This window comes from Chamaea fasciata, unplaced genomic scaffold (assembly GCF_029207755.1).
Source record: "Chamaea fasciata isolate MVZ Bird 193981 ecotype frontalis unplaced genomic scaffold, bChaFas1.0.hap1 SCAF_6, whole genome shotgun sequence".
NCBI classification, from domain to species: domain Eukaryota; kingdom Metazoa; phylum Chordata; class Aves; order Passeriformes; family Sylviidae; genus Chamaea; species Chamaea fasciata.
This window is the reverse complement of record NW_027094091.1, coordinates 69,543,383-69,551,902: the sequence shown is the minus strand read 5'-3', so window position 1 is coordinate 69,551,902 and position 8,520 is coordinate 69,543,383. Positions and strand designations below refer to the sequence as shown.

The 8,520-nt window shown below is 53.3% G+C and overlaps 1 long non-coding RNA gene across 1 annotated transcript; it reads left to right on the top strand.

Moving 5' to 3' along the window:
- Nucleotides 1-4,023: 4,023 nt before the first annotated feature.
- LOC136290751 (uncharacterized) lies at nucleotides 4,024-6,960 on the top strand. The gene is made up of 2 exons (XR_010721365.1): nucleotides 4,024-4,159; nucleotides 5,343-6,960. It is a non-coding gene; the product is annotated as an uncharacterized lncRNA (long non-coding RNA).
- Nucleotides 6,961-8,520: the final 1,560 nt, after the last annotated feature.

The following is an 8,520-nucleotide window of genomic DNA, read 5'->3' as shown; positions in this document are numbered from 1 at the left end:
TAAAAAGAAACATTTATTTTAAGACACTAATGCATTTCTTACCAAAGGAGTGAAGGGTGGGAGATTGCAACTCACAGATGAAGTGAAGTGAAACCACCACAGGGGTTACTGTAACTGTAAGTGGGGTATCCCAACAGCAGGACAGGTTTGGGCTGGGATTAGCATGGGCTGTATAGCTGGGGTCATGCAAAGGTCTGTCTGCAGCCCTTCTCATAGTCCCTCATCTGCAGGGAGAGGCTGTAGGCCTGGAGATCAGGCTGAGTTTGGGAAGGGTCAGGAGGACGCCGTTACGGAGTGATGTAAATGCGTATCAAGAGACTTGAGGGGTGGCAATGTCAGCTATAGAACAGCAAGGATCCATGGCTAACGGCTGGAGATAGGGGCTGCCTGAGAAGGACAGGAGTGCTTAAGGCTGAAATCAGAAGAGAAACCTCGGTGAAGATTTTGTGTTAGAAATGGTCTCATCTGCCAAATCAGATATTTGTCTTCAGGATTGCACGAGTAAGGAATCCCACAGCAAAGAAAAAGGTTCAGGTTTGGGAGCAAAGGCAAGTTGGGCAGGACTGCGGGGCTGGGGCTTGGCTGTTTACCTTCTGTTCAGGACAGTAAAGGCCTCAGAGGACGTAACTGAGGCAGGAAAGGGTCGCTTGGCTCAGTTAGTCTTGTATCTAGAACTGTTCCTTGAACAAGGGGGGGAGCTGAGGTTCATGCAAGGGACCAGGAATTGCTTTTTAGCCTTGAAAATGCCAGAGGGGTGTGTGTAACTTGGATATGATGATAAGTTCATCTGGCAAGAATCACAGAATATTTTGATTTACTGAAAAACCGGGCAGCTCAGAAGTTACTACTCGACTCATTGCTGCTCCCATCTGTTGCACACGTAAGCACAGCAGAACAGATGATTTTTTTCTGAGCCTGAGGTCTTCGACTGACCCTCTGTAAATGCGTCTTGCCAAAAAGCAGACTCGGGGGAGGAAAGTTGTCAGATATAATAGAGAAAGAAAAGGACACAGGCTTCAAAGTCCACTCCAGCAGAACATGGAAGTGACCTGGCTGGAAATGAAACCCGTAGTCTGCTTCCCCAGCCTCCTGGAAGCCTCTAACAGCTCCACAGGCAGTGAGGGGAGAGAATAATTTCACTTCAAGTTGAAATAAAAATAATTTTCAGTAGCATTCTGCAGTACTTTTAAAATACTAGAACCATGAAATATGGTGTGATGATAACTATCAGGCTTGTAAGCCTGGTAACTAGGACTTTTACCTTGAAGATCTCAGTATGGGTACTTTAAGCCTTTTAAAACAGAGTTAAATCAATTTTTTTTTTCCCTAGTTCTGCTAGCACTAGCCTTTCTTTTCACCCCCTCAAAAACAGAGCAACTCCCTCTTGAGGATGTTATTTACTTTCCATATTATGTGCTTACCGATTTCTGGAATTGCCAATGTATTTGGATACCTGCATAAATTTAAGTTTCAAGAAAACTGTAAGGCTGAAACAAAAGAGAGAGACCGCTGCAGATGGGATACTGGGAAGGAATTCTCGTCTGTGAGGGTGCTGAGGCCCTGGCACAGGGCCCAGAGAAGCTGTGGCTGTCCCGGATCCCTGTGGCCTGACTGAACTAGAGGTAAAGCCGCCTGGGTGTCCTGCCCACGGCAGGGGGTGGGAAGGGATGGTGGAACGAGATTGAGGTGAATGTTTTGAGATTAATTCGTGGGTTTTTTAATAATATACTTTATAAGCCTGTGTAGTAGATATTTTAGAGTTAGTTTGTGTTTTACTGGATAACATCACTTTCTTAAGCGTAAAGGAATGCGGGGTTCCTGGAAGACATTCCTCTGCCGAGAGGGAAGATAATCACCCATCGCGGAGAGAAAGGAGGGTGTGACCCCTGGCTGATGGAGCTGAGCACCGCCATCAGCCACCGTCAGCCGAGTGCTCAGCGCCCCACAGCCATCATCCCGACTGTCGTCAAGGACATACATCTCAATACCCGGTTCCAGCAAACCCCGACAAAAGCTTCTGTCTCCCCGGAAAAAACTATTCACCTGACTTGCAACCGTAAAAGACCCTAGATGAATATGAATCAAGAATCATACACACAAAGAACCCATGACGTAATCGGTTGCCCAAGCCCAAAAACTGTATAAAAACGGGCTCTGCACACTCTGAATTTGTGAACCGGAGGGGGACTCTGTGCCGTTCCATGGTAACTATTTTTAACTCTTTTTGCTCACCTGAGCACCGGTCGCTGGGCAGGCCCGACAACTCGGCCGGGGCGGGACCGCGGGAGCACCACCCTGCCCGGGCCGCGATATCTCCGGGCCGCTGCCGCTCCCGCTCCGCCCGCCCCTGCCTGCGGGAGCAGCGGCGATTCCGGGGTGCCGCCGTGCCGGCTCCGAACCGGGCATGGCCGGGAAGCGGAGCGGGGAGCCTGCGGCCCGCGGGACGAGGAGTTCGATGGCGCCCGCCTCACGGCGCTGCTGCGGGACCCCGCGGCCGCCGCCAAAGGTGAGGGGCTCTGCGTGGCGGGAAAGGCGCGCCCTGAGGCGGCCGCGCTGGACAAAGGCGGCCGCGCCGTCCCGGGCGGAGGCGGCTGCGCTGGACAAAGGCGGCCGCGCCGTCCCGGGCTGAGGCGGCTGCGCTGGACAAAGGCGGCCGCGCCGTCCCGGGCGGAGGCGGCCGCGCCGTCCCGGGCTGCGGGGGCCGCGCCGTCCCGGGCGGAGGCGGCCGCGCCGTCCCGGGCGGAGGCGGCCGCGCCGCGCCGCGCCGCGCCGTCCCGGGCGGAGGCGGCCGCGCCGTCCCGGGCTGCGGGGGCCGCGCCGTCCCGGGCGGAGGCGGCCGCGCCGCGCCGCGCCGTCCCGGGCGGAGGCGGCCGCGCCGCGCCGCGCCGTCCCGGGCGGAGGCGGCCGCGCCGCGCCGCGCCGCGCCGTCCCGGGCGGAGGCGGCCGCGCCGCGCCGCGCCGCGCCGTCCCGGGCGGAGGCGGCCGCGCCGCGCCGCGCCGTCCCGGGCGGAGGCGGCCGCGCCGTCCCGGGCTGCGGGGGCCGCGCCGTCCCGGGCGGAGGCGGCCGCGCCGCGCCGCGCCGTCCCGGGCGGAGGCGGCCGCGCCGCGCCGCGCCGTCCCGGGCGGAGGCGGCCGCGCCGCGCCGCGCCGCGCCGTCCCGGGCGGAGGCGGCCGCGCCGCGCCGCGCCGCGCCGTCCCGGGCGGAGGCGGCCGCGCCGTCCCGGGCTGCGGGGGCCGCGCCGTCCCGGGCGGAGGCGGCCGCGCCGCGCCGCGCCGTCCCGGGCGGAGGCGGCCGCGCCGCGCCGCGCCGTCCCGGGCGGAGGCGGCCGCGCCGCGCCGCGCCGTCCCGGGCGGAGGCGGCCGCGCCGCGCCGCGCCGTCCCGGGCGGAGGCGGCCGCGCCGCGCCGCGCCGTCCCGGGCGGAGGCGGCCGCGCCGCGCCGCGCCGTCCCGGGCGGAGGCGGCCGCGCCGCGCCGCGCCGTCCCGGGCGGAGGCGGCCGCGCCGCGCCGCGCCGTCCCGGGCGGAGGCGGCCGCGCCGCGCCGTCCCGGGCGGAGGCGGCCGCGCCGCGCCGTCCCGGGCGGAGGCGGCCGCGCCGCGCCGTCCCGGGCGGAGGCGGCCGCGCCGCGCCGCGCCGCGCCGTCCCGGGCGGAGGCGGCCGCGCCGTCCCGGGCTGCGGGGGCCGCGCCGTCCCGGGCGGAGGCGGCCGCGCCGCGCCGTCCCGGGCGGAGGCGGCCGCGCCGCGCCGTCCCGCGCGGAGGCGGCTGCGCTGGGCAGAGGCGGCCGCGCCGCGCCGTCCCGGGCTGAGGCGGCCGCGCCGCGCCGTCCCGGGCGGAGGCGGCCGCGCCGTCCCGGGCGGAGGCGGCCGTCCCGGGGCACGTCGCAGGGGGTGGGTGGCACCGGTGCTGCTGCTGGCGGGGCTGGCGCATATGGCACCGCTCGGCCCCTCAGGGTCGCGGCCGGGCCGGAGCGGGCCCTGCACGGGGCGCCGGTGCCCCGGGTTGACGCTGCGCCTTTGCAGGGCTGGAGACGTTCGTGTCCGTCGCCAGGACGCTGCCATCGGCCCAAGTGTACGATGTCGTGGAGGGATACGTGAAAATTTCCATGGAGTGTGCTGAGATATTCAAGCTTCTCGATGGAGAAAGGAAGCCTGAAAGTGAAGTAAGTTGGACAGGGGGCTTGTAATTCAGGGACTGGCGGCTGCAGTCCCAACAATCCCACCCTGGAGAAGAAGCGACAAAAGGTTGCCAGAAAATGGTCACAGTGGCCAAGGCTGCCAGAGCTCCAGGAAGGTTTGGGCAGCGCTGTCAGGCGTGGGACTGTTGGGGTGGCTGTGCAGGACCAGGAGTTGGACTGGATGATCCTTGTGGGTCCAGCTCAAGATACTCTGTGGTTCTGTGAATAAATGCTTTGTGGTGTAGATAACTCTGATAATTGATTATGGCTTTGGTTTGGTTTTTTTCTTTTTTTTCTGGAAGTAGCAGTGGCAGAAGCACCTACCGAGTGGGAGATGCTCTTTTCGGTTCATAGATGTTCCTGGATTTAATGACACACACAGCCAATCGTCCCGTCCAAATCAAGCTGTTAAGGTTCTTTAAATGTTATCAAAAGATCTTTTAGGAAATAAGGGGATCAATAAAAGCAGTTAAGTAAGCAAAACAATAGTCTGGTGAAAGTAAATATTCTTAGGTATCTCCCTGATATATCAGTATTTCTAGGAAGCCGCTGGTAAAGTTGACCTCATTTTTCTTATTTTAGCTGGACACAATTTATCCTCATCAGAATATGACGAATGAACAAAGAGTTCAATAATTTTTCACTCTGAATGCTGGTGCAGCATTGCTGACTGCTTACAACATAGTACTGTATTGTGTGGCTTTTTAACCATCGCCTGCTATTCTTTGTCTTCCAGTATCATTTTTATCTGTGTCGTGTTCAGTGACAGCCTTCCCTCAATATCCCGTTGCTCACAGGGGCTGGTGTTTGTAATGGGCGCAGCCCAGTGCTGTGTGGTTTCTGGATTCCTCTGCAGGGAAATAATTGCAAGACCGGAACAGCCCCAGTGTTTTTCTCGGGGACATTTTGTTTTTCGTCGTCCACTTAGGAGCAGCCGTCTCTTAAAGCAATGATTCCTTGAAACTACATGCTCTCCAAAGTGATCTTTTCCGAGAGGAAGCATTAATTTGGGAGAGAATCTAAAAGTTAATGTCACTTTCGTGTGTGGAAGCTTTCCTCTTGAGGTGGGGTTACCCTTTATCGATGGTGGTTATTACTATTTGCTCAGCTAATAATTTCAAGTCTTACCTGATATTGTCAGATGCTAACATACTTTTTTATCCGGCAGATGCTGTTAGTCTTTCAAGCCCTAGAAGCCATTTTACTGAGGACAGCCAGCGACCGCTCACATTTGTGGGAATGAACATCGTCAGAAAGTTGATTCATTCCTATATGAGACTGGTCTATGCTGCTTTGTATTCTGAAAATCACAAGTAAGTCTTCTTGGTGCTCTGCTGGAGAATCTCTGTCAGTTGATCTGGAGGGACTGTACGGGACGTTTCAAAATTCATCTTGAGTTATTGCTAATAATCCACCTTTATTTAATAATCCTTTTCCACTTGTCATAAAATAATTGCCTGTGGAAGTCTTTGCAAAGTGAAAGCTCTGATGCATCATACAATCCAGTGCTGTAGGATAATTTCCTGAAGGTGTAGTTTTCATCGGTTGGGCCTGCCCTGGTGAGAGCTAACACTGGTGGTACCTTGAGTCCTCTTACTTTATTGCTGCTTGATTTGTGGGGTGGAATGTACTGCGTGGAACAGGGCTGGGCAGTCTTCCTGTGACAGCAAAAAGAGCTGCTCTTGAGTTCTTTGTTTTCCTGTATTTTTTTTGGAGTCAGGTTGCCATGTTTATAATAGATTTTTCTCTTTCAGACTGGCTTTTTCTGTAATTTTTTCAGTCTCCTAAAACTGAGGTCATTTTAGGTTGCTCAATAACTGTTGTTATTTAGTCCAGACCAAACAATTTCTCATGCTCCTGTGGATGGGGAAAAAAGTTGCAAATGCCAGAGACATTTCAGTACAGACCTGGGAGGAAGAGGGAAGCAGAGAAAAAATCAGACTGAAATTGACTTGGCCGAGGCAAATGACTCATCTTTCAGTCTTTGAGCAGAACTGGAAAACCTTTTCTCTGCTTGCCTAGTTCATAGGCACAGCTGTGCTTCCTGAGCTGTGCAGTTGATCTTATTGCAGCAGGCTTTTTAACCTGACAAAGAATCTCAAATGTGTAAACTGGAAACAAATTTTGAGGCTGTGCAAGATGTGCACTTCTGATGAAATGTTTAAAGATTGCAGGTTCTGGAGGAATCCTTCTAGAACCTGCACAGAGGGGGCTGCAGATTTCTGGTGGGAGATGCTCTGCATTTTCTGTGCAACCTCTTTGCTGTGCAGAGGGATTTTCTTTATTGCATGTCTAGATGGGATCTCTGCTTGAACCACACGGCTTTTTACAGATTGTCCATGACAGATGCACGATGGACAAGTTACAAATCTGTTCATGGTAGTGGCTGTTCAGATGATGGAGGTCTGCTGTCCTCTTATGTATTCCTGTTGAAATAAATGGCAGACCTCTATGAATTTAGGAGTTCATAGAATCATAATTAAGGCTTGCGTAGTCCAGCCCCACTGCCATGAACAGGTCATCTTAAAGTTGTTCGTTTTGGCACTTTCACCCTTTTAAACTACTTGATAAAGGGAACATCCAGCCTCACCTTATGGCCTAATTTTGGGGAAGAATATGAAAAGGCATTTCCTTCTCCCTTCCTCCCTCACCCCTCTTTCCCAGCTGCTGTTATTACTACCTAAAATAATTGCTTTGATTATTTAACTTCCCTTCTATTTTCTCTTGAAGTTTTAATCTGTTGGTTTGGTGATTAGTATAACCATGATCCTGGAAATAACCTGCAGGTTTTCCCTCTGCTTTGTCTTTTTAGGATGAGCCAGGGGTGCCTTACACTGCTGTCAGCAATGGTGGCTCAGGGCCCGGGTTCAGCAAGGGATCTATATAGTCATTTCGATTTCAATGAAATACCTGCCTGGATTGTTGGAAAGAAGATGCAAGAAGGTAAATTAAGGTCCTGCATGCAATGAAATGCTATGCCATGGCTCCACCAGCATTTTTAGCTAACTGTTGGGAACAAACTGTTGCCAATGTTTGTTGTATTTTCATCTGCAAGAGCTTAACTCTCCCTTCCTGTCCTGTGTCAGGCTGAAGTCCTTGACTGTGCCTAACTGGACACATGAAAATGCCTTACGTGTTGCCAACGAGCTGTGGAGAAACATAAATGTACAGTTTCTGTGAACTGTCCTTCTGGTGTCTAAAACAGAGTGAAAGCGATAGTACACTCCTGGAAACTAGTCAGTCATTTTGTGGTTTGGTCCCACTGAAATAAATGGAAGTTGGAGAGGGGATATTGCTCAGTACTAATACAGGGTAATTGTGTTTGAAAGGATAAACAGAATAATCCAAATTATCTCTAACTGGAAATCCTTAAGAGGAATATGTGAGTGAGGGGAAGAAGTCACTCCTCTTTTTCCTGAAGAAACTATCTCTTGTTTCCTCCCTGTTTGCTAAAAATAGTCAGGATTGACACAAACCAGAACAAGAATATCTAAGTGTCATTCCAAATGCAAGTATAAAATTAATCCAGTATTGTTTGCAATGTTGACATATTGTTTCTAGATTTTAAAGATTACTTGCAGAGTGAATGTGTAAGTTTGTGTTAGGTTTGTGCCATGTGAGGTGAAAATTCAGACGTTTTCTTTATTAAGCAGTCAAATGGAAGGCAAAAAACCAAACATCCCTTTTTCCCTGGAACCACCTTTTATAGTTCTGGAACTGTCAGATTCCTCGAGTTTTGACCTCACTGCAGGAGTTGTCTGCAGGAGTACCTCCACCCTTAATTTTGAGTGCTTGGGTGTAGTCTTTTGACCACAAGCTGCTCAAGTGCTCCAGTAAGGTACAAGGAAACAAGCATCCAAAAGGTCTTACTCTTGTACAGCTTTCCATGAAATTGTGTCACAGCTGGTTATCAGAGGTGAGTTTTTAACACAAAAATACCAGGCCCAAAGCTTCCAGCAAAATTTTGTTTGTTTCTATATTTCTTCTTTCAGCCTTTTCATGAGTCCCTGCTGCCTTATCTTTTGCATACACAGAATCATCTTTACATGCAGATTATTTTGCACAGCAGGTTTATAAAAAATTGTAAACCATGGGGGGACTCTGTCAGGGAGTGTAGTGATAGGATGAGGGATGAGGTTTTTTTTAAAAGAGGGTGTATTTACATAGGATATTGGGGGGAGATTCTTGGCCATGAGGGTGGTGAGACGCTGTCCAGCACAGGTTGCCCAGAGAAGCTGTCACTGCCCTGTCCCTGGAAGTGTCCAAGGTCAGGTTGGACAGGGCTTGGAGCACCCTGGGATAGTGGAAGCCATCTCTGCCCATGGCAGGAGGTGAATGAGGTGATC